This window comes from Micropterus salmoides, unplaced genomic scaffold (assembly GCF_014851395.1).
Source record: "Micropterus salmoides isolate LMB-PRFRI ecotype aquatic unplaced genomic scaffold, ASM1485139v1 Ms_hic_scaffold_9, whole genome shotgun sequence".
NCBI classification, from domain to species: domain Eukaryota; kingdom Metazoa; phylum Chordata; class Actinopteri; order Centrarchiformes; family Centrarchidae; genus Micropterus; species Micropterus salmoides.
Genome location: NW_024044681.1, coordinates 34,680,585 through 34,707,999, shown reverse-complemented (window position 1 = coordinate 34,707,999; position 27,415 = coordinate 34,680,585). Strand labels below are relative to the sequence as shown.

The window sequence follows — 27,415 nt, the reverse complement described above, 5'->3', positions numbered from 1 at the left end:
TGTGGTGACATTTTTACATTCAGTAAAGAGCTGGAGGTGAGTATAAAATGTTTTGCGGTGAAAAGTAGCTTACTGCTCTGCCAGCTCCCTGCTCTCATTGGCTGGATGTGGATGTCAAGTTGGCCGACTCCTCCAGATATTTGGCATGCTAGATATCTGGCTGGCGTCAGAAATGTGTCGGGGAGCCATTTTGATGCGTCGTTGAGTAGTTCACACAGAATGACTGGTTGCGTTTATAATTTTGTTCAGTGTAGTAAATTATTATTATTTTTTAAATAGTTAAAAGTGTGTCTTCAGTTTCAAGAGATAGTTGCTATATGAATAAATATTCCTATATATCACCTCTCGAGTGTTTGTTTACCATCTTTCCTCAAAACTCTGACTGGACTTAAGTTTATCATCATGAAGCTCTGGAAGCTCTGACTAGCTGGATATACCTCTACCTGAAAGAAAAGAGTATACAGGTCTTTATTTTCCAGATTATTTCCATGCATGCCCATCTCCTGCACTGGAGCACCTGGAGAACCTCACACCTTCTAATGTATTCTATTGCTCACTACATACCTGTTCTGTAAGGGCCTTCCTAATGCCTAGGCAGAGATTGGAAAGTTTGTCCTGAGGGTGGCGCCACCAGGCTAAGCTCTATGGCCAACCCTGTCTCAAAGTAAACATTTTGCTTCTTGTGCTCATGTTTGACTTTTTAATATTTAACCAACACAACCATATTTCCTTAAACTAAACCATTGCAGTGAGGGCCTAAACGTTACATAAAAACGTTTATCACGCTTTCATTGCCACAAGTGGAGACTGTATTGCAAGATGAGATATGTAGGGAGAATAAACATTGCCAGTGAACCTTGAGACTTAGTTGATTTGTTCATTAAAACTGTTTCTGAAAAAAACTGTTTAACTGTTGGTTAAAAAAAGGTACTTACTGAAACAGATTATTAGTATAAGCATGATTTCTGGCAGAGAATGATCTGAATTAATTTGACTCCGCTATGTTTTGACCCATGTAAGGTTTATGTGTCTACCGTAACCTCATAAAGATGTTAGTATTTATTATGTAAAGTTTAGTATGTTTGCTTTGTAGCATGGTAACAATCACATGTACAAACAATCCAATCCATTATCCCAGAAAATCACCCATATCACTTTGAGTTGCAATAGTCTTTATATCTGAATCCTGAGTGGTCCCGCAAATATAAATAGCATACATTTTACCATGGAAACACAGCTATGAACAACACTAAATGGGCTCAGGTGTGCACATATCTCAGGGAATGAAGATCCAGATAATATTATTAATATAGTCTACATAACATTAGCTCACTGCAAGCTTGGGTTGAAGATTTCTACCAATTTTTTACTTACCCAGGGAGACTGCAACATGCTAAATCTCAAAGTAAAAGGTTCAACTGAAAATTGCCTTTTTAAATGCACACTGTGATGAGGGAGTTTAGATGAGATGAGTAGATTTTCATCAACCAAAACTGGCTGTAATTTGGTCCCATGCCCAGTGCTAATATATTTATTTTATTTAAAAAATGTGTACCTCCAACACAGGTCCAAACAAGGAAAATGATCCTCTATGTTTTCCATTTGTCTTGCACCTTTTCAACAGGTAGCTGAACATGTGTGCAATTATCTGAAGTCCATTAAGAGCTGAGGAGAAACCCTGAACACTGTTACTGGCAGCACATCCCCCTGGGCTGATGTTTGAGGTTGAACTCTCCTGAACTCATGTGTAGGTGTGCATATGCTAAAATTTGGAAATGTTCTACAAAACCAAAAGTGAAATATCACTTTAAATTGACCCAGGCATCTGCAGAAGTCTCTGTTGAACTACCCCCACCACCACCGCCACACACACACACACACACCTCCTCACAATGAGATCAGCAGAAGGGAATATTTGTGGAGTGGTGGGGGATTAATGAGAGGGGGATTAGCAGGTGGGTGGCTCTCGCTCTGTGTATGTGCATGTGTGCGTGTGCATGTCTGTATGTGTGTGTGTGTGCACGGCTAGCCACTTGAGTGTCAGCAGAGCTCTGGATGGGAGGGGAGGGTGGTGGGTTTGTCTTGGAGGGACAAGGCAGGCGGGCAAAGAGCTGCTTCAGGCCACCAGAGGATGACTGAGCAGACTGGCATGTACGACAAGTCTGCATTGAGGGTTCCAGCCAGGGTAATGACAGGTCAGACTCTTTGAGCATGCAAAGCATGGAGCGAAGACGAGACATCTGGCAACTTGGTTTGGTAGAGGTATGGCTATGTAACTTGCGCAAAAAAGCTGTCCAAGGTCATTTGTATACCTCTAGAAGCTATATTTGTACATCATAAAAACTTAAAATACTATTTGGATTTTAGAAACTTGCTGTAAAGATTTTTCTTAACTTGTTACAGTTTCTAATGTTTTGATGTCACAAGCTGTTTAGATTCCATACAAACTGAAATATACTATATAGGTGCAGTAATAGTTGTGTAACATAAAGCTACTATATTCAAATTTATAACAAACATTGGCAGAACATTGGTTGTTGTTGCTATATCCTGCACTAACCAACAAATCTGATGAAGAGTTATTGAGGATGAACCTTACTGAATGTCTGCATATCAAACTTAAAACTATCTACAGCTCCATGCTTTTAGCCTACAGCCTTTAGTTTACGTTTTGTCAAATTTGCATCAGGCAGAGTCCTGCTGCTTAGGCTGCGAGCAGTTCCTGTTCACACTGTGCAGGCAACAATCACCTGGATTACTTTGATACTGAGGAACAAGTCTGGATGTGATGATTATGAGACGAGATCTGAAGTTATGAGCAGCGTCTTCTTTCTTTTATCTGGGGGATCCTGCCACCAGCATAGAGAGTGACTTCCATTGCCTGTAGCAGTGTGTGCAAGATGTGTTTCTGTATGTCACTCTGAGACGTGGTGTGACGTTGTGGGGGAGATGTATAGTATATTACTGCAAACATTTGGATGCTGTTTATATCTGTTGAGAGTGTGTATCTGTTCATATCTGAATCATATGTATTCATATTTGTTTACATCCCTAGTAGGTAACATGATACGCTATAAAATGCTCCTTAAGTAACCAGCTGCTCTTTAGATAACTGTATGATATGAACGGATGCGAGCAGATTTTTTACAGATGAGCTCACATATTTCTGCACACAGAGGTGCAGCAGATCCAAAACTGAAGCTGCGTAGAAAAGAAGTCAGGCAGAAGGGACCAAACAGAAAATGAAGTCGAGCTGGAGTCGTCTGAAATGTGAAGACCAAATAATGAGGCCAACACCACTGATGTTTGCTGCTCTTGGCTGGACGGTCTCTGTTTGTCTTAGTGTCGGAGGGCAAAGAGAGCCGGCGGCCGAATGGAATTCTTGGAAACACCAAACAAACCCGTATTAAATTTCCTCTGAAATGCCATGGGGAGAGGCATGGAGCATGCATGGCAGGGGGAGGACGGACATAGAGGTGGACAGAAGAGGTATATAGACAGGCGGGGGGGGGGGGGGGGGGGGGGGAGAAAGCACACTGTGAGGAGAAGGTAGAGAGCTCAAAATGAAAAGTGAAGTGGGAGAGAAAGGGATAGGAAGATGAGAAAAGGCAGAGAAAGAGAGGTTTGTAGACTGAAGGGTGGACATGGTAAAAGTCGAGAGGGGAATAGAGAGTGCCAGGTCATGCTGGAGGTAAAGAACAAGCTCTTAGAGGAGAAAAGAAAGTAGGAGTGGGACATCTCAACCAAGCATGAGAAAACGTGTTTAAAGAGCTCCCTCTCTTATTTTGCAAGGCCCCTCTCTTTCAGAAAATTTTAAAAATGCAACAGAGGAGTAGAAGGTAACATCTGTGTGAGGCATGGCCTCTTGTAGTGTGTGACGACATGGCGGACACTGAATGAACACTGTTCATTGCGTGGATAGTGGCGTGCGTAGCCACGGTGCCGGTCTTCAACGCTAAGCAGCCATGAGCAGCTACAGCTGTTTCTCCAGCAGAAAGACAGGGAGCTTTGACAGCAGAAGAAGAATGTTAATGCCCCTTTGAGAGAGTTTCTGCGTGGGTACCAGAGTTGTAGCTCAGCTAGGGTCTCTAAAGAGGCTCCTGGTGTTTGTGGCAGAGTACATAGTCATAGCACAGCTGCTATGGTGCTGTTATAGTGGGTAAGTTAACATTACTCTTCGTAAGGAGTACAGCAAGCCCATGCGTTTACTGCCACAGAGGAAAAACCAACCTCTTGTTCATGTGCGACGGTGTCTCTGAATGCTACGTTACCTAGCCAGGTTGAATTAGCATAGAAGCAGAGCTTAAAAGGTGAAAATACACTCAAAACTGAAAAATAATGAATGGAAAACACAACCACAGGCTTTAAGTCACAGATGAGTTCTCCTTTTCAGAATCTGATCCCTCTCAGTGGCATTTGGAAATAAGAGCAGCTCATGGTTGGCCATGCCTTCACCAATCTGCTTTTACTGACCACATGTGTTTCACCAACAAGGAAGTCCTCTGTTGAGTTGACATTTGTTTTATTCTATGTGAGACAAGTAATAAACAGAAGTGTATTGCTCAAACAAATGTTTCTTGGGGTGCAGTTACTCTTTAAAGGAGGGAGACAGAGGCAAAGAAGACAAAGCCACTCTAGACTGCAAGGAACACGCTCAAGATATATGCACACTCATTCGACAGACAAAAACAAGTGCTATGCGTCATGTTTTAAATGGGGAAATAATTCTGTTCATCAGACACACAAAAGTGCAGGTGCATCAACAACAACCCCCCCCCCCCCCCCCCCCCGAGGAGAACGTTTGACAAACAGAGCTATAGTCTGTGAGTCAGACCTACGTCTGCTTTGAGGCACCACAGCCTCGCATTCTCCCTCTCTATTCCCTTCTCTCTCTCTCTCTCGGCTGAAGGGACATCTGGAGCGCATTAAGGCACTAAGGACATTGGATCTCCCCAGAGCGCCTGGCTGGATGGGTGGCCCACTGCAGCCCCCTTTCAGCAGCAGGGCCCTGCCCTACCTGATTGATAGGGGGAGCCCCACATGAACACTTAACACTCACACACACTGACAAATCCCACACTGTTGACATACAGCGTGGACCACTGAAACATTGGTGGCATTGCTAACATGGATTAGTATGGACACGTGTACTTCCACCTTATAGGTTGGCCTACCAGTCATGCATTGGTCTACTACATGTGCTGTACAATGTACAACAATCTGCCTACAATGTTACCCCACATATTACAAGTTCATTTTAGAGCTAGCTTGTTTGTAGTTTGTAATCAATAAACACAAACTAGCTTGGTGTCAATATAAGGCAACTCTGGACATATGGACGTAATAAGGGATCATGAATACGGCTCTAAACTTAATTTTCAAAGCATTTCCCGACACCTCATTCACAAAAGATGCGAATCAAAGCCCACCTTGTTTCTCAGAATTGTACTTTTTCATTAAAGCTCGACGTTTCTATAAGATTCTTTCACCAGATGCTCCCCATGCAATGAGAAAACATAAACTTTTTCAAAGGACGAAAGTTCAAAGAACCTCCTCATTTCCAGTAAATTGCTTTGCCTGATTTGCCATTTCAAATAAATTGCAGTGTTGGCCAAAATTTGCAATTCACAGGAAGTCGTCCCCTCAGCCACACAGAAGAAGTTAATCCATATTTCACGTTTGAATATAAGATGGAAGCAGAGAAAAAGGGAAGGAAAGGGAAGATAGGTAACTCCTTGCCAGGAGATGAGGAGCGTGAGGGGAGGGGTGGCGGGAGAAGCTGTGGGAGTGGAGAAAAGGCGAGAGAATGGGAAGAAACAGGCGCCATTTAGAGTAAATGGCATCCAAAAACCCTCTCCAATTATCTTTGCCTACCATGCCAGTGAGACTGACTTAATTAAAATGACTTGAGAGGGAGGGGAGAGAGGAAGGAACTGCCAGTGATTGAGGGGGCAGGCAGGCGACGTATCTGCACTGAAACACAAAGCTCAGGCATCTCGCAGGCTGTCGACCACTCTCCCTTTTCAATTCCTGACTTCAAAAGAGAATAAAGAAATAATAATAAAAAAGAGAGGGGGCTCTCACCATTCTCAGCCATGTAATTGCGCTATTTAAATCCTACATTTTTATCAATGTCAGAGTATTCGTTGGGGGGGAAAGAGGAATGTATAAAAATGGATAATAAAACTGCTTTTTTTGTTCTTCACTGACCCCCCACCCACCCCCCCATCCTATAATCCTTCTGCCTTTTTCTGAGGAGAAACCTCTGACAGTGACCTTTTCGCACGAGGTCTGTTTCTATGGAAACAACGTCTAGCCCCCTCTATGTTTGGTGTTTTCCTGTCATCGGGCGGCCAAAACTGGCCCACTTGTGACTAAGAGGAAGAATGAATCACATTTAAAGATTCGTCTGTGTGTCTTTTATTTCATGTTTCCACTTGTGTGCATCTGCAGGCCTCTGCTGCTGCAAATGTCAGAACCAGACTTTAACTGTACCACTACAAACACGTGTTCTATACAAATATCAAATCCTTAACCAATGGCAATTATAGGTTAACCACTATACTATTCTGTTTTAATTTACTTTGGCATCCAACTTGGTATCTTAATTGGGAAAAAAACTTTAACTTTCAGTTGGATGTATACTTTAAAGTACACTCAGTAAAAAACAACAAAAAACCTTCTGACATGTTTTAAGACACACAAAATGTTTTGAATAATTATTTATATCTGATATGTTTCCAAAAAAAAAAAATAGAACAGAAAATTACATTGTTAAAACAGATACTGTCAAAACATGAAAGTCCATATATTCCCTGTTCCTCACTGTAAAGCAAATAATCCATAATATTCTGTTGGAATATGCTGGATTCAAGGTGTCTCCTACTTCACAGTGTGTGTGCTGCGGAGGCTTCAAGTTTTCACGTCACACTTCCATAAGATTAATATCCGGCCATGATTGGCTGGTACGTCAAGTGTTAAACTGAGATGTAAAGTGTGCACAGAGGAACTCTCCCCCTTCAACAGATGAAAAACAGCCTTCTAGTGTCAAACTCTGCACACACACAATTCTGCACAGTGAAGCTCAAACATCACAGGGAAGGAACTATAAGCAAAACAAAGTTCTGAGTAGATTCTGAGTGGAAAAGTATTTTTCACGATGCATGTCTTATCTCAACATTTATAGTTGGAAAATTTTCACACTGCATGAAACACTCATATTAGGTTGTACCGGTGTTTCTTTGATCAAAAACTCAGCCAATCCAGTTGAGAGGGAAAAACTGTGCTTTGTATTTGTTTTGTCAAGGCTTTATTTTCTGCTGCCCAGTTATCAAATATAGCCATTGTAGCCACACAGCACAATTTACTGCATTCCCCCTTATACTTTATTGATCCACAAGGGGAAATGTTTAAGTTCTTTGCATTTAACTGATCCTAATTAAGAGCAGTGGGAATCCGTTGTGCAGCACCTGTGGAGCATTTGGGGGTTCTGAGCCTTGCTCATGGGCACCTTTGACAGCGTCCATGCTGGACCTGATCCATTGACCCGCCGATTCCCAAGCAAAGTCCCCAAAGTCTGAGCTAATGCCCCCCAGGATATGGCCATTTATCCTCTAAAAAGTGGTATTACCATGCATTATGCACTATGGTACCAACAATATCACCGTTTGACCAAAAAGTTTGAATCTGTCTATAAAAAAGGACAGTAATATTTTAAAAAGTTTATCAAGTATCACAAATATTAAATATCACAGCATTATCCTACAATATTATACCACAGGAGGTTAAAAAATACCATTGAGTGCAATAAGGTTCAGGTGGTGTTAATGAAAGTTTAAAATATGTACATACATTTACATCTAAATATGAGCATTGAGCCAAATTACATCTAAAATGTGTTGCTTTCCAAATAGTTTTACAACTCACTGTCCTAAAAATAAGGGTGTTAGTTTAAATTCAGTTTGCATCAAACCATGTGCTGCTGAGGTCAATAAAAAAAGCACTTCTTCATGAACACTCACGCACACACAGACGGCCACACACTCCTCTCACACCTTGATCAGCCAATACACAGTAACTGCTCATGTGTCACAGCTAACACCTGTTACTGTGCTTTTGTCTTATGAGCTTATTGTAATAGACTGTACAGTATTTCTCACTAAACACACAAACTCAGGCTGTTGCATTAAATGTGTTTGCACAGAAGGCGGGTGGGCGCTATCATTTTAAAGTTGAAGTGTGAGAGCAGACCATATAAAAAGTGCCAGGACTGAGCAACCACTGTATTAATATACAAGAGGCAGCTTGTAAGTAAAACGAAAAACAGCAATGATTAAAATTTTGAACTGACCTGTTGGTGCATCTGTGTAACCATTAATGTATTATTATGTCATCGCAAAACCTGACATTTTAGTAAGTAGGGGAAGAAGTAAGTTTTACTTCTTAAAACCAACTTTGCATAACGTCTCTCTCTCTCTCTCTCTCTCTCTCTCTCTCTCTCTCTCTCTCTCTCTCTCTCTCTCTCTCTCTCTCTCTCTCTCTCTCTCTCTCTCTCTCTCTCTCTCTCTCTCTCTCTCTCTCTCTCTCTCTCTCTCTCTCTCTCTCTCTCTCTCTCTCTCTCTCTCTCTCTCTCTCTCTCTCTCTCTCTCTCTCTCTCTCTCTCTCTCTCTCTCTCTCTCTCTCTCTCTCTCTCTCTCTCTCTCTCTCACACACACACTACTTTTTGATATTAGTAACACCAGTTTTCTAGTATTGCATTTGAGTAGATACAGTTTGAAAAGTTTGAAAGGTTTGAAGGTGGAAGAGGGAGATTCAGTGTGTGTGTGTGTGTGTGTGTGTGTGTGAGGCAGAGAGAGAGGAAGGAAGGTTGAGTTAGCATGACAACCGCTATTTTGATGGGGCCGTTGCCAAGTATCTCCACATATCCACTTTCCTTCTCCTATTCATCCCCTTTCCTCCGTGCTTTTCCCTCTCCAGAGCCCTCCCTCTCCTCTCCTCTCCTCTCCATCCCCGTCTTCTTTCTCATTCTCGCCATTGCTCTCTGCTTTCTTCCTAAACTCACGTTCTCCTCCTTTCACTGATCTTCCTTCTCCCACCCCCCCTTTCCTTTTCTCCCCTTTCTCAGCGCCGTACCCTGCTCAGGGAACTTCACATTCCCTTGTGTTGAGCTTAGAGAGTAGTTAGAGAAAAAAAGAGGGAGAGACAGAATATTAAGTATCTCAGTATGTTGTGGTTTGAATGTGCTTGTTTGTTGGTTTTGGGGGAAATGAAACTTGGTGCACTGCTTTGGCCATGTCCCAATGTCAATGCCAAGAGTCTCTGAATTGAAAGAGATACAGATAAAGTGAGGATCGATTCCATACCCTTTACCCCCATACTTTGCTTCTCACTGGCCAGATTGTTCTCCCCACTCGCGCACACACTCACACTCACATACTGTACACACAAACACACACCACCACAGTCTCAGCTCCAGTTGCCAAGGAGACCGTCATACCAGGGCTCTGACCCAGGAGGTTTGGGACTGTTTTTCAACCCCCCACCCCCAAAACCAGGAGAGATGGCAGCTGTAGGACAGCTGTTCCTACCAAGCCTCAAACCACAACCATCGTCCCACCATCAGTGCAGCCTGGGCAGCATTTTAGGGGACAAAAACACCCCGCAGCCCAGCTGATGATGCCTTACTTAGTAGATTCTTCAGAAAAGTCTGTGGAAAAGAAGCGGAGACAGATTCTGTACTGCGCTATAAGGACTGACTGATTTTAAATATTTCAAAATGCTTTCAGCTCCCTACCACTTCATGGGATGCTTCCACTTCTTCTACATGAAGTTAGGTTTGTTTTCTTTGTTAGCTCAGTGGTACCATACCTAATGTTTCTTTAGAGTTCAGCTGAATGTGGATCTTTGAGAGCGCGGAATTAAAGGAAGAACACAGATATTCAAGATATCTTGTATTTCATCAGTCCTGTCTTATGTTAGTCTGAGTTGAAACATGCTTAAACATATTAAAGCTTGGCTTGATATGCTGATGGTACTTCATTAGTACTGTTATTAGTGGTATTTTAACATGTATTTTGTTTTCTGAATGACTTTCAAATCCTGATAATGTATTCAGAATGTTTTACTATCTGCTTGTAAGCTATTTACTAAAATGTAAATAGCTTGCAAGCATTGATCACACAACCCACCGTACAACATGAGCATGTCAAATAAAGGAGTCAATTAGGGGAACAAGATTGCCTCTTCTTATACTATTCTGAGTGTATCACAGGATAACTATCTAAACTCCCATACTTCAAATAAATATTGGTGAGTATGAAAATGTATTTCACTGGTGGGGTTTAATACAGGAAACCTTACACACATAACAGGCGTATTATCTGTAAGTCTTTTAAATTTGCCTCAATTTTCAATTTCAAAAATTGCTTTACAAACGTTTTCTTTGAATCTGTATGCTCCTGCAAGGTAAGTGCACGCTGCAGATCAGACAGCGCTTGGGCACAGTGAAGAAAGAGTACAGAACTAAATAACAGAAAAACTAAATTAGAACTTGTTTTTGGGTTTCGGTTATCTTGTTTGTTAGACTCCCCATTTTAAGACTGAAACAAGAAAACAAAACTCATTTTCCTTTTCAAAAGCGGCTGTGGCTCAGGAGGTAGAGCAGGTTGGCCGTTAATCGGAAGGTCGGCGGTTCAATCCCTGGCTCCCCCTGGTTGCGTGTCGAAGTGTCCTTGGGCAGTTTCCGTTTGAGCTGGTGAATGCAGATGTAGTGTAAAAGCGCTTTGAGTGGTCGAAAAGACTAGAAAGGTGCTATAGAAGTACAGAGCATTTACAAAAGAAAAAAAAATCTGAATTCTGACCTGTTCATCACTTTTTAGTGTCCTCTGGAAACAGTGTCTGCTGTCTCTGTGCTACTTGCAGTGCATTTCCATACTTGGCTCTCTTGTCTGTATTTGCAGCACATTTTTGTATTTGCAAAATGTTTTCTTAATTTTCTTGTATTTTATCTATTTGCATGTGTTTTCTTAGTTGCAGTGTGTTGAGCTGTCTGGGCCACCATAGAACAATGTGGTACTAACTAGTAGCATAATGACCTTATTTGTTTGTTTTTTAACTGATACTGTATGTCATATAGTCATCTGTATGGTAGATGATTTGCAGACTGTAATACATTCCATATTTAGCTATACAAATGTTGATTGGGTTAATGGAGTCTCATCCTGTCTGGCTTATAGTCCAATGTCCTCTAGTTTTATAACTTTGGTAAATGCATATGCACATTTTCAATTTGCATTTCATGATAATTCAGTAGCATTTTAATGGCACACCACTAACAAGAAAGTGAAAACACTTCACAAAAGTAACAGTAGCAGTTCCATTAATCTTTGTGGTAGTTTGGACATGTACAGCTTTAAATGAGCTGCTCTGTGGTTTTATTTGAGATATAATAATCATAACATCAAGCTGCACCATCTAGCCATCAAAATGACAACAGTTGTACCTCTGCTAACTGCCCAAAACAGATATAGCCTGTGGATAATTGGCCTAATTTCCTAGTTGTTTATATCACTGAATTTCCCTTGATACAGACTCTGCAATTCCTATTTGCATAGTGTCCCCAAAAGAAATAATTATCTCCCATTTGCCTCACTGGGAAAAAGAGCCCTAAACATTTGGACAGACTAAGGGCTAGTTAAATTAAAGAAGAATTCTGCCATTTACATACAATATTCAGATAGGCTTTTGGTTGGCATTACTGTTGAATTTACAGTAGTACATGTTGGTTCTGTTATACACACAAACATGAGCTGCTCTCTCTTCTTCCTCTTTGATAGTGGTGTCAACAAATATTATCTAGTGATGTCATAACTTACAACTGATAATCATTGAATGACCGATTCTCTCCCGTAGTCAAATAAACAAACTAGCAGAAACATAACAGCCAGGGAATGAATTCGAGTCAGGGTTGTGGTAGTAGTACACCCACTTTACAGTATCCATTACCCCACTCACTCTGTAATGCTTGCTTCTCAAAGGTGAACACGTTGATTTATTCAGCATGTAATAGAATTTGGCAGGCCCCTCATCTGCAGGAGCCAAAAAGGCCATTGAACTGAAATCAGCGACAGACAAACCATGTCAGCTTTAAGAAAGCTCTGCAAATGAAAGTATAGGGCAACTGATCTCGCGACTGCAGAGCGCAAAATATTGCTATATTCCAACGGGGAACAGAGCGATTTCACCAAGATGGATGTATTTCAGATCAGTCCCTGATCATTACTTCTGTGAAAGGTTGGTTTAGCGGTCTGAATGGAGAAATTTGTTACCGTGACTGTCCTGAGCATTTTGTGAAAGAGAAAAAAGGTAAAACAGACAAATTTCAAGCACACAGACGCAATGGGATGTGTGTAAGAATGGATTCTGGTTTGTTCTATTATAAAACTAAAAAGAAAGACCAAAGAAAATATATCACTAAATTATGTTATAAACTACTGAGGCTACCTTCTGTTGGTGTTGGTTAGACTTCAACCCATATGCAGATTTACAGCATGTATTACTGCCTTGTATTATATCCTGTAATGTTCAAGCCATCTATTCAAACACATCCATGATTGCACCCATCTAAGTCTCTCTCTCTCTGTCTAAATGAGGTGTGAAAAATGTGGGAGGACATAGACTGGCCTGTCCACTCAATTCTAAAATGTATCATTTATACATATCTATTGCTGTTACTTTGCCAAAAAAGAAATAGTTGAGACAGCTTGCAAGAGCATGAGACACAGATAAAAATAGCTGTGTTCCACGTTCAACTGGACAGCCAGAAGAATTATGCACACTTATCTGTTTAGCAGTGTGTCTATTTTTCCAAACGTAAGTCACTTTAAAGTCTTTCAGTATGCCTCTCTCTATAATTAGCTAGTAGTCTTCTAGAGGAAGAGTAACCTGTTCTGTTTATCAGAGTGCCAGGAAAAGGAGCAGGCTAAGTTAGAATAGCGGTGATTTGGCTCTCCCCCTCCATCTGTTTTGTTTTCCTTCCATCTCCCTCTTTTTGATGAGCTGGGTCTTCTGTCCCCCTTATAAAATCCCATTAGCTCTTAATGAAGTCGGGCTCCTAGCCTCTCGGCCTCACCTCATTTAGCACGATTGTCTGGCGGCCATTAGCATGGAGGCAATTACAGCCGCACGACAAGAGTAATTGGAAATGCCGACAGGGACCCTGAGAAATGGGAATAAATAAATATGAAAAAAATATATTCAAACTAATAAGCTTCCATTCAGATGGCAGGGAAGGAGCCGCATGTGTCTAAGTTAAATCAACATAATTACAATTAGGGTTGGTAGGGCAAAGAGCCCGGGTGAGGGAGAAATGGATATAGATGGGTTGGAGGATGGTGGTTAAGCACAGAGGTAGCGAGTGTGATGGAGGGAAATGTGGGATCACAGAGAGAAGCTAATAATGTAGAGCATGAGCGTGACCTCAAATTCATGTAACAGAGAGGTCAGAGAGAGTATGACACAGGTGCCAGTTTGTCTTTCAATCTTATTTGATCAAAGGTAGATTTTCCATTCTTTAGCCAAAGTAGAGCCTAAATTATTTGATTACCTCAGAAAATATCCCTAAACCAAGGCCAGATCGCAGGCCTTAGAATTTGACAAATTCTTTGCTGAAGATGGTGTGATATTTACCTATGATAAGGGAAGAGGCTCAATGAATTCCACAATGGCAGCCTACACACTCTCATATGTGCCTATTCCACAGCACATTATCAACATGATGTTTATCAGCAACAACTACTTCTAGCTTATTTCTCAAAGTTATGAAGTACTTAGGATTCATATCAACTTCCAGACGTCTTGACTGAACTAAAATCTAGCTTAAGTCTGGTTACAACTGAGGAACCTGCTACTCTAACTCAGGAGGAAAAGCAAATGAATTTCCCTCCATGAGCAAGGCTAAATGAGGCCCTAATCACGCTATTGTCATCCTATTCATTATAACATGCTGCCGCATGCTGCTGTTACATAGAATCCCCCCAATATTGTCTTTAAATTAAATAAGAAACAACACTTTCTTGTTACTGGTTGCTAAATTCTTGTGGTCTTAGCTTATCTGACATAAATCGCTATAACTGACAGGTGGTGCTACAGCAACATTAAAACTTAATGGTCAAAGTCAGCGGTCATTTGTTTGGCTAACTTGAAATTCTGTACAATTAATCATTGTACAAACATCCCATGGTTTAGGTATTGTCCAAAGCTCAGCACGATTGTATAGACCAAGGTGCACATTAATCAGATGGGCTTTTCAGATGCTCTCGGAGATGTATTCAGATGTGGTATGACTCAATGAAAATTGAGTTAGAAAACCTGAGACTTAGCCTTTTGACCTTCATTTGTAGTAAATCTAATGCAGCGGACAACAATAATAAATGTACCCGATGACATAGAGGTATTCACTTTTTTTAAGGAATATTCAGAACTGACAAAAAGGGTTTAATCTGCGAGGCCATGGAGTGCACTGCACTAAATTCAATGTTTTGTCTTTTCAGTGAATTACATGTCATGTGAAATATATATAATGCTTTTTTTAAATTTAGGAAAAAATAATATAACAATGTGTGAAATTGGATTACTTTATTATTAGATCAAAAGGGGAACTCACCACTGCGTGAACTAAGAGGACTACTTGAGAAGTCTGGGAGGCTACACTGAAACAACAGCAGGCTGCAGGCATGGTGCCAGATTGCCATGGCATCTCTCCTGTTAACCACCCCAACTCCGCGCCGCCCCCTCACTCCCACCGCCCACAACCACTGTTGCCCCCTTTCCTGCCTCCTAAGCTGAATGACAGGTGGCAGAAACCCGATCAGCATGAGCCTTCATCAAGGAAGCACTCCCATCTGAAACGGGCACGCTGCCCACTCGCTCACCCGCCCACCCGTGGGCCACAGCACAGGGGCTTCTGAGGCTGGACGGTGTGTGTGTGTGTGTGTGTGTGTGTGTGTGCGCATAAATGAGGCAGGGGATGAGGGAGCTGGGCTACAATGGACACAGAGGCATGGGAGGGAGTGTAATGGACCTTTTGGCTGAAGAACCGAGCGGCAGAGCTGGCACTGGGTGTCCAGGGCTCACACGGGAAACAGGAGGTTGGCTCCCACAATAGTCAGTGTGAGAGTCCCAGAGGGTTGTCTATAATAGCAGGGCAAGCGGCTGCTGTTAACAATGACCTCCAAGGCCTCACTGCTTGAACTGAGATGGTCCCACCCTTCAGCACTTCCCTTCTAGCGCTGCCAGCTAATGCGGGGATTATTATTAGAGACATGTATCTAGAACATGTGTGCGTTTTGTCTGTGAAGTCCTGTCACTTGGTGCCACTGTGCTACAATATATGACTGGTTAACAGCAGTGGAGGGATATACAGTATGAGGAGTTTAAAGTAGGATATCATTTCCAAGGGTTTCTTTAGCAGTTACAAAATATTCCTCACCCATGAAAAGGACCCTAAAATCTTTCACTCACCACAACTGATCTGAACAACGCGACGTTCCAAGGAAAGCAACCACTACTCTGTCTCCTAGCATCTACTGACATACTCTGTAGCGCCTCATCCTTATGATGCAAAAACATCTCAACAACTACTTCCTACTCTTATACACCAAATCAGATTTGAAAACACACTGGCTATCACAAATGCAGCGGAGCATCTTGGCACGAAATTGGAAATCCACAGAGTTACACGGGCTTGTCCTTGTGCAACCCACTGCCCCTGTTCTTCATGAAAAAGTTTATTTGTCTAAAATAGCTCTACAAGCAATCACTCCATGGGCTGGAGTGATTGTAAGTGGAAGGGGGGCAATGTAAGGATGGTGGGGGGGTCTCCAACCAGGAGGAGATTTAATTAGTGAAATCTCATTAACTCTAACAAAATTAAGCGTAAAACAATCCTTGGTGGGGAATCATGCTGGAGGTTTTGGGTGGGGAGAGGGAGGGCGGGAGTGGGGAACACTTAGGGGCTGAGAGGACATGGAGACTGGCTGTACGATTAGTCTGGCCTGTGTGTAGGAAGAGACAAATGGCTTAGTATAACCAGGCCTCTGGCAATCAGCTAGAGACTGCCATGTACGTACACATCCCCCATTGTCCTAGCTCATATTTTGTCTATGGCCTCTTCCCAACATAAGGGCATTTGACAACAAAGGCTAATTAGGATTTAGTTTTTCAACAGTCAAAATTTGACAAAACGACACTTAACGTGAAGGGGTTGATATTACAAGAGTATGAGGATGAAAGAGGATAGCAAGTTTTAATCCTAGAGCCAGCAGGATAAATGTTTTTTTTTGTGGAACAACCCTGTCGCTACGCAAGAATGTCAATGGACAATTCTATGAAATGTTGGATTACACTTGATACTGACATTTTTGAAACATCCAATGCCAATGGATGTTTTTGTTTTTTCTATTTGGCTTTATAGAATAGCTGCGCATGGCAGCCATGGTAAAAGTTTGGGAAAGAATGCGGTTTTGGCAAATAAACTATGGATAAGTTTAGGCACCTAAACACTTGGGGAGGCTTAGGGACAGATCATAGTTACACTTAATTAACACTAATGTTAATTGGATGTCTGTGATGAGATGCAAACTGCAATCTCCTGCATGAAAGTCAAACAGATTACTCTCCCATTCAGCCGCTGAAAGTTGGCAGTGGATATAAACTTTGATGTGCAGAACGCAGTGTCAAAGTGAACATGAAACACTCGTCCTTCAACAGCATGAGTGTCAAGATTCCCTTGAGCAATCCACAGTTGATCCTGTGAAACTAACCAGCATTATTGGACTCGTTATACTGGGTAGCTGGAAGATACTGATGAATGTAGAAGCACTGTTTGGTAGAAAGTTTCACGGCTCCAAAATGCACACACGATCCACACTGGAACAACCTTCATCAGTTGAGGAGCATCTCAAAAATCTTTTCTGGTAAACTTCACTACCTGTCTTTGTTTTCCTGCTTGTGTGATTGTCTGCCCCGTCTTGATTCTCTTCACCTGTCCCTTGTTGTCCTTCCCTAGTGCGTATAGTCATTGTGTCTTGCCTCTTTTAGATCGTGTCTGTACCCCAGTCCTGCGTGCTGCTTCCTTCTTCAGAATTCCTGCCTGTGTTCCTCGTGCCTTTCCAGTTTGTCTTTAGTTTAGTTTTTGTATCTATCCTTTGCTTTCTGGATTCTGCTTCGGCCTGCTCCCTCTGTTTTCGTTGCCTGTTTGGTTTGATTAGCTTTTTATTATTAAAGCTAGCTTTGTTAAACCTACCTGCCTGTGTGGAGTTATGCATTTGGGTCCTTTTTGCACTACCTTGGACAAGAAATAATGATTTGACATTTATTGTGATAATTATTGATATCAAATGGTATGAAATTGTTTTATCATGATAACATTTTTGGCCACCCAGCCCTACTGTGAAGTCCTGATTCAAGACTAAAGGTGACCAGGATTTTGCAGTCAGGGACCCTCACCTCTGAACCCTCTGCCTGAAGATGAGCTTTGCAGAATCTTTGACATCTTTTAAACTCTATATTTAAAAAAAAAAAAAAGTTCTTATCTTATTTCCTATCAGTGATAATAATAATTTTTCTAATTGTTGGGGGTTTTTTGTAATGTTTTAATTGTCTGATTTTTTGCATTGCTTAAATGTTTTTGTGTATAAATAAATTATTATTATTTCTAGGAACCAAGGGGGCCCCTGAAGACCTCTGTGGTGCAAAAAATGATGGTGACATTCCAAAGATAGATAAACTTCAAGACAGCCAGGTGTAGTTGCAAAAGGTCACTACAAGAAAGCACAAACACCACTACTTTAATAGAAGCTCTACAAAGAGAACCATGGTTCAAGATAAACTAATAAATAAAAGTGGGGGAAAGCTCTTCAAATCATTTTGTAATTAGTTGCAGACACGGGGGAGCAGGGGACATTAAAGTCCTTTGGTTTATTGAATTGGCTGATTTGAATTGGCTGAACCATAGGGACAGGCAGTAATATTCAAATGCTCCAAGACAGCAATTTCCACCTTATTTCAAATATTCTTGTATTTGGAATGACTCAGGTGGAGGTGGACATGGGCAAGAACAACTAGACAATTCTGGCAACAACAAAAAAAATCAGTAATTTGCATGATCAAACCCTTTTAATCACCACATGAGTGTCTTCAAATCACACTAGTAGTTGAAGAAATAAGAAGAGGTTGTGATCCCCAGAAATTCTTCTTTGTCTCATGATCATTACTGTTTTTGTGCTATTCTAAATAGAGCTCATATTGTGACAGAATGGTTGGCAGCTGCGTTAGCTAAAGTCATCACAGCAAGCTACACACTGGTAGTTATCACAGCTACAGCAACATGAACACTTAATAGGGAAATGATGTCAGAGCTAAGACAGCAGCAATAAGTTTCCTAAAGTGGTAAAATTTCTTGGAATAAGCTAATTTTGCTGCTTTAGCTTGACAATGTGAAAACTGTTTGAACACAACATTATTTTGAAATGTCCACTTGTTGAGCCAAATAAACAAAATTTGCACTAATGGGTACCTATAACTTACTTAAAAGTAAAATACTATGTGGATACCTCACTGCTTCAGTGACTCAACAGCAAACTCTACCTCACAGTGTTTTTGTAGGATGAACTCTCTTCTAGTTATGGGCATCCATAAACCATTTGGATTGGCCCGTTCTGCCATGGCAACACAATATAGAACCACTATCCACTCCAGTATACCAGAATACTGACCTACTCTTAGTCTCTGAAAGCACCGGTACCTTTGGAAAGTTGGTTACCGATGTCTGTATAACAAATTGCTGCTCTGACATAATAAAAATATCATTGATCCTCGATTGTTCTTCAGGGATAGAGCAATTGTGGAAACATGTCATAACAGTCAATCAGTTGATACCTATACATGTACAGTATACGTGGTGAGACAGCACTAAAATTCAAATGTCAGAAATAAAATAAAATCACTCTTGTAGAAGACAGCCCAAATTCCCACCAGGTCACATTCAATTTCATTGTGTCTAAGATGCAAATAGTGTGTTTGTTGGAGAGGGAATCGTCAGCCATTAAAAAGCACAAAGGTATAGATTGAAGTTCCAGCAAGAACAGAGCACAGACATTGATATTCTCATTTAGGAAGTGAAGAAATGATGAGAAAATATGCTCATGGGATTGACATGATCTTTGGTTTTAACCAGCTTGAGTGAACTGCAGCAGGGTAATCATTGGCCGTGTATTCTGGCATGTCAACGTGTTTATAGTATGAATTATATTTGATTGTGTGCTAAATTAAATCACAGACTGGCGCTGGCCTCTGTAGAAACAGATTAGCGCTATCAGATATGTTGTTCCTGAAAGTCTATCAGGTCAGGATGAACATTCTGATCATGAAACCCGCACTTGAAATTTGCACACAGCTTTGTTAAACAAGCACCAGTGTACACAACCTGGCTATATTATAAGGTTTACTGGAATAAAACTGACAACTTACAGTTAGCTTGCCCACAGCAACGCAGGAGCTTTCAGTGTTGTTCTCTGCTCCTTGGCCCGGTATCCAACTCTCCACACAAAGCCTGTTGAGAGTTCACAACATTTAAGCTAGGCATCATTATTACTGAAAATGGTGACATGCAGAAGATGATTGAAAATATGCAATGTTGTCCATGCAAGCAGGGATGCAGTATATGGTCAATTCCACTTTTTTGCTGGAAGCATAGAATATTATTACAATCACAAGTGCACTGAAACATCAGTATTGGTGCAGATAACAGGGGCAGTGGGTAATGAATCAGCCTGTTCCACATACCACAAAGGATATGTTTAAAGGATAAAAGTAGTGTTATTCTATATTTTATCCATCGTCACCAAATACCATAGAAACACTAAAACCAAAAATGTGTCAGTCCATCCGTCAATACTTAATGACTTCCCTACTCTGTCTGTGGCACTCAGAACTTACAAATACGTAGTTTCCATTTTTTAAAAGTCATTCTCTAAAACAGCTGACCATCGCAGTTTTTCGCAAACAGGAGTCAAACAGGAGGAAATATTGCATTTGTTGGGGACTATTTTCAACTGCAGATTAATCCACATTTGGTGCTCTATCTAGTGTGATATGGGATTGAGTCAAAGTAAACTACAGTGTGTGTGTTCATGATGATGACGGAACATGTCACCCAGTGCAGCGGTGAGGCTCATTGTTGTGTTTTTAATAGTTTCTGGACAACAATGGAGCTCTATGGCACAGAGGAAGAAGATATTTCAGGCTTTCAGGCACACACAGTAGGCCTACTTGTTAGCAGGACACAGTCAGTGTTAGTTTTGGTCTAGTCATGGAATTTATTGATGATACAAATATATATAATAAGCCTTATACTTTAATAAAATGTGTAGCGGAGACTGAATGCCAATCAATTAATGTATGTCATTTACAAAGTATTCCAGTCACAGAAACTTTTAAGGATAACCTATTGTTTAACTAAATGCCAGTGACACACACATTTGTGTTAGTGTTGACTGTATCCTGATCAAAATGGTGTCACTTATACAAAAACTATAGTATACAACCTGGGTCTTGTTTTTGGACTGCTGGTCATTATTCCCACCCATTATGATAAAATGCTGCTTTCCACCTTGATTGTTAGATCTTGATAGCAAAAGTAAAAGGCAAGGCAAAACAAGAGGTCAGACAATCAGAGAGGTCCCCAAAAAGTGCCTTAATGGACAAAGCGCTTTACAAATTTGCCTCTCATTCACACACACACACACACACACACACACACACACAAACAAATCAAACCGACAACCTTGTAATTAATGGATGACCCGCTCCGCCCCCTGAGCCACAGCTGCCCAGTTCAAGTAACTCAACAATTCAGCAAACCACTTTTTGGTGTCTTGCCTTTTTTTGATAAACAACAAGAGGACGACATGCAACAAAGACCCCTGCTGCATTCAAACTGGGGATGTTATGGTAACATGGTCTGAGACCAAAACCACGTTTGACAAAAGAAATCTTTCAACCCCTTCTCATGCTCTTCCTCAGAGGAAGCTCAGCGGACTTAATTTTTTAAAGAAATTTGTATCCTTACTTTTAAAAAATGTAAAATTTAAGTGAACGTGTGTTAAAAGTTGAACTATAGCTCTGAAAAATCTAATGGTTATGGTATAATGGTTTTTCATCCTAAATTAAAAACATTATAAATTATACATGGATGATAATGAGACAGTAAAATAGGTGAATAAAAAAAATTATGACTGACTACACTGTTTTAGTTTGTGAGTAAATTGTAATGTTACATTAGGCAAGAATAAGCCATCTTGTTAAAAAAAAACTGAAATGAAAGTCAGATTGGTTGAGTACTTGAGTGTTTGTAGTATAAATTAGAGTATTAAAGTACTTGTATATGAAAATACTGGTAAATAAAGGTACTTTTACAAGCATAAATATATACATTAGTGCTCATTTGTTTATATTAGGTTATTACTGCCTCATGTTATGACCATTAAAATAATTTAGTTACTCCACCAATTTTATGTGCCCCTCCATCACTGTAAACAAAATGCATGGGATTCTAATTTTCGATGACACAGGTGAAAACAGCGAGGGCAGTGAGCCGCTACAGCTCAAATTCCTAGAGCAATTGACTGGCCGGCCATGTCTGAGCCACAAGGAGCAGAGCTCTGCAGAGAGAGTTATGGCGCACATGCAAAAGATTTAAGTTCAATCAAGCATTCAGGGCTGGACACCTGATCTTTCGCTTAAAGCTCCTTCAGAACAGTGGGAGTGTGGTCAGGCCTCACAGCAGGCCGCCTACATCCAGCAATCTGCTAACACAGAGCCTCTGAAGGGTTGGTATTTATTCAGTCCTGCACAGCTCAGTGGGGACTACTGTGTGTGTGGTAGGTAGGCACTACCAGAGGCCCCGAGTAGATGGGGGGGGATTGGAATGAAAGCGGTGGAGATTTAGCGGGAAGAGCCCAAACAATTCTCTTTCTCTCAGTTTCATCAGAAACATTAAAAAGTTTTTATTCTATCCCACTTTCATGCAAAATTTGCGGAAACTCAATTAGGAGTGTTTACATCATCTGAGATGTAGCACATAAAGTGGTTCATTGAACATAGAATGGCTAAACATTAGAAAAGGTTTTATGAGAAAATTGCAGAACTATTTTTTGAGGATTGTTTTCAAGAATTATTATTGTACCCGTTGTTATTGCTCTTTGGTGTCCAATGTTTTACATGTATTAATATTCTTATTCGTGAGAGCTACAGAACATACGAAATTGTTGTCATGGTCTTGTGAAGACAGACTTTGCTTGGATTTGTCATTTACTGAACAAATTGTCCAATGCAATATACCGTATCTCACAGTTCATTTATCAATACAAAGGCTTTCCATTCCCATATTGTCCATTCCATTCCTCCCATCATGATTCAAAAAACGGTCTTTTGATGGGGGGAAATCCAGCTATGCTATTGGTTGAACCTCGCTTTATGTCCACAAGGCTCTTTCTTAGTGATAAAAAACTTGGAGCTCAAAACTGACTAATGATCGTAAAGACGAGCTCAAAGCCCAAGAAAACGAGAACGGCTTTAGGATGTAGCTTGAGTTTCACTGCCAAACTCAGACCCCCTCAGACCATGGGAGATTTGAGTGAGAGTATTTCTTAGGTTTCTTTCAGCCACAAAGAAAACATTTTAGCCTCTCAGTAATCCTTCCCGAAGCCCTCCCTAAGCTCCAAGGGCCCTTCCTCCCTCGGTCATCCCTCTGGCCCCGTCTGGGATCCTAAAGCAGCGCCTCTGTATACTGACGGCCACCACACACACCATTCACCATCTCTCCATGACCCCTCTGGGACCCAGCTGACCTTCCTGTTGACGTCAAAGTAAATAAGAGCGGGAGCCGCTGCAGCGAGGGGCTCCACCCAGGGGGCTGGAGGTCTAATCACCGTGTCTCACAAAAGCCACAGAGGAAACATTAGCATTCCTGGATCTGCCCACCATCACTCACACTGCAGCCTCTACATGTGTACACAGGTACACGTGTAGAGGAACTTTGTCATTTTCTTTGTATTGTTTTTACTATTTGTCTCTTTCTACTTGTACTCTACAGTGAGAGGGAAATATTATTCTTTTTGCAGCATGGCAACATTAAGTACAGAGTACACAATATGACAATTTAAGACATTTAAAGTGCTGGTATTATAAATCCTAAGTGCAATAAAAGGTTCAGGTGGGTCTCTGCTATTGGTCGCTGCAGGCGGACCTCCCAACCGATGGCCTAGTTAAAGTACTTAAAATTTGTGGAGCTTAAACAATCATCCCTTGAGTTGATTAGCCGATCAACACAACATGGCAAATATTCTAGTATTACAGTTCTAGCATCTCAATTGTAAGGATGTCCTGCTTTTCTCTGTTTATATAATTAAAAATCCATCAGACATCTTATGAGACATTCTGTCTCTCTTTTTTGGTATAGCACATATTACAGACCAATAAATTAATTGAGAAAATAATCGGCAGACTAATGAATAATGAAAATAATCATTAATTGCAGCCCTAAAAATGTAGTCCATCCTAACCAACTGCAACATTTAAATACTACTTACATGTTATGACATCTGTAATTAAGTAAGTGAGTAACAATATACCAGTATATACCTTTCTGCTTAACAAGAATGCCACTTCTGATACTTTAAGTACATTTAGATGATCATACCTCTGTACTTTTACTTAAGCAAATGACTTTAACTTCATAGTATTTCTTTTATGTAAAGCCTGTGAGTACTTCTTCTTCTTCCACAGAATAGCACTTCATATGCAGTTTATGAGTCACAAACAAGCAGTATCAACAATACTGATAATCCTGATACACAGAGAAGTATCACAGTCAGGGAATTCTGCATGAAAGCAAACAGCAGGAGGTTGAGACCTTGCTCTTGGGTTATATTTCGACATTATTACAGCTGAAGGAATTGGACTCAGAGAGTGCTACTCCCAGGACAAGTTGTGCTTCTTGTGAAATGATTGTTTTATTGTTGCACTGTGTACAACAGTTGCTCTTATCAATAATGGGATATGCTCCAGTGCATCAGGCAAACCCTGGGAGAGAATCTAGCTTCATTTGTCTCATTTGATTTTGCTGCTCGCATTCGTGGCAAAATAGGTGAAGGGAGAAGACACAGACATGATTAAATATTCACAACTTCCGGCCTTAACTTTCTCCCTAATCACACGGCGGCTCTGTACAGCGGAGAGAAAACTCCAGATGGACATCTTTAAGATCCCCAAATCCTTCTCTTTCCACTAGCAGGCATTTTGGGGTCAAGGTGTGAAGGGAGGACCAAAAGACCAGTTTCCCACAATCCCTTCGCAGCTATAGCCCCCCAGCTGTTCAAGGGCTTCCATAACAACAGCTGCGCGGAGGTTTAGTGGTTCACGTTGCTATGACAACAGCAGGATCAATTGGCATGCACAGACTCTCTGTGCTAATAGCAAAAGTGACATTATAGCATAATTTCATTTCAATAAAACACAGGCAGGTTTTTTATTGCAAGATACAGGGGGACATAAAAAAGAGGAAAATAATTAATTTTGCATGGTGATGCCTGTGGCTCATGCACCTAAAACTCGCAGGAATCTCCCACGCAAATTGACAACCAACCCAGCAACATCACTCTTCACAATCATTCCCTGGAAATGAAGATAAAGTCCGCACACAGAGTTTCCAAGCTCATACAATAGCAGCTAAATAAGTCATCATGCCCGGCAGCTGTATGTGCCACAGATCACTGACCGGCAGGATGTGCAACAATCAGAATATTTTTGTTCTCCTGACAAACAGGATATCAGGTCACTTGGTTCCCTTTACAGTGATGAGTCAGACACTAGGGGGGTATACACTATTGTGCAGTGAATTAAAAAACTCTTTATTACCAAATATGACTTATTCCATTTTACGGATTTAACAGTTAGTCCGAGTTCAGTTCTTGCAGCTTCCAGCCAAACTTCAACAATTTGAGGTTAATTCCAAGGAATTATAAGGGGCTCGTGATGACAATGGCAGGTATTCCCACAGGAGTAACCAGAGCTGGTGTGGCGTCAGCACGGGTTTAAACCCAACATTTAACGAGCATGCAGCTGATACAGGCAGCTGTGCCAGACAAAACACAGCACAACACTCATTTAGTCTACACACACACACACACACACACACACACACCCACACACACACACACACACACACACACAAACACACAGCAACATGGGCACTTCTTAACTTCCAGCATGACACCAGGTTCTCTAACTTTGCCACTAATCGACTCTTGGCTGATATTTGACATTGATTTTTCCTCCCTGTCTCACAGAATATGATAGCCCCTTGTGAACAGTGCGGGGAAAGCCAAACAGGAATCTGCTGCTAAAAATACCCACGTCGTGATGAGTCAGGATGGATTGAGCAAACAAAAAGCAGCCAGTCTAATTTCCTCCAGTCTGGGCTTTCTATAAAGACTTTCAGACAAGTTCCAATCCTCAGTGTCACCAGTGGATTCCTCTATTTAATGAATCGTGCTGCATCAAAAAGAGGGGGAAAGAATCTGCAGACTAGTGGGATAAAAAGAGATTATCCAAATGGAGGCTAATGATGTGAAAAAGAATCACAGACTTAAAGAATATAAAGGTGGAGGAATATAAAAGTGTTTTGTACTGAGTTGTTTGGGAGTGTTCAGTGACATTGAATTGCTAATAGCCCATTGAAACTTCCAGGAATATGTCTCATCTAAACCATTATATACATATATTGATGTATATATTTCACTCACCATACTTTACACAATTTGGTGTACAGAGGCCCAATATCAACAAGTCAGTAAAACATTATCGGACAAGTCAAAAACATAAATACATTCTCTTTTAACTTGTTAGCAAGCTAACTGGCATTATTACTAATAGCTTGCTGGCTGAAATTGTTAAGGTAAGCTAGCTAATCAAAAAAACTATGCTAGTTATATTATTATTATTATTATTATTATTATTATTATTATTATTATGTTATGTTGATATTTTTGACTTGTCAGATAACATTTTACTAACTTATGAAGGTTTCAGGGCTCCGCACATGTAGTTCATCATTGATATAAGCCTGTTTGCTCATGCCAACATCTGTTTCTCCATATATCAACCTTTCAACAGTGCAAAAATTCAGCATGATTTTCAGTATTGCATATTTCTCACTCTACCCACTCTATATTTCAGCCCAACTTCCCAAATGCAATAAAAGTAAGGTAAGTAGTGAGCTACTGCACATAGCGTCTATCATCTGAACCATGCTTCTCAAAAGCCCCTTTAGGCTCTGGTCTTGCGCTCAAATGGTCTTTCACTTACTCAAAGGCAAATACAAGGATCTAGTTTTCAGGAGGCCCTCAGCAAGCTGTTCAATGTTTCTGAATAGCTCTTTTTAGTTTTAAAGAATGTTGCTCTTTTTTGTGTAACACTATGATATATGTTCTAAACAGTACCACACTCTTCCACACTTCTCGAGCCTTCTTGTGATAATCATGTGGTTTTGTTATTGAAAAAAATAATTAATGGTGACCATCAACTGTTTCTCATCCATGTTTGGAACACAGCAGTATTGTTCTTAAAATGTTGGTTATAAATCGGATTTGATTTGAAAATAATGAAAAGTTGTGTATCTTGAAACTATGCAGACCTACTCTCACCTCACACAGCAAATCACATCCATCCAGCTGTTAAAAAAGAAACAGAATCCTTTCTCCGGCTCCAGAGTTGTGGAGGGGTGGCTGGCTGTCATGCTGGTTCACACAAGACCTGCTGGATTTTAGACTTAGGAGCAGAAGCTCTGGTTCTTACTGCGATCACTGACATGACACGCACGATCCGGCTGAGGCTGCTGTTGTGTTATGTAGAGTACATTTTGGTTTAACATTTATTTCAACATTTAAAATAGTTTTCCATTAGAGATTTCTATCATGCTACCAAGTACAAGACTCAAACCCTGTCATTTAAATTAGTGTTCAGTAATAAAAAGTCATTTTTCATTAGTTTTCACTTTTCTAGATTTCTATATTTTAATTAAATGTTTTCAGTAACAGACATCCCTGACATATGTTGTCTTGTGTGAACATAATACATTTTGAAAATTTACAAAATAACGTTTTAACAGTGCCACTTATCCCCAATCTGAGAAACAGCCATACTGTACATGCCAAAACGAGCTCACACATTAAATGTGCATGCATACTTTATGTAAAATGTTTGTCTACGCTGCCCTGTGATGGACTGGCGACCTGTCCAGGGTGTACCCCGCCTTTCGCCCAATGTCAGCTGGGATTGGCTCCATCCCCCCTGCGAC

General features: G+C 40.8%; 1 protein-coding gene across 1 annotated transcript in view; it reads right to left on the bottom strand.

Moving 5' to 3' along the window:
- pknox2 (pbx/knotted 1 homeobox 2) overlaps positions 1 to 27,415 on the bottom strand; it is a 90,815-nt gene that overhangs the window by 49,108 nt on the left and 14,292 nt on the right. The window contains exon 2 of the mRNA XM_038709165.1: positions 19,528 to 19,609. The gene's annotated coding sequence lies outside the window, so the exon portion shown is untranslated. The remainder of the gene's footprint in view (positions 1 to 19,527; positions 19,610 to 27,415) is intronic.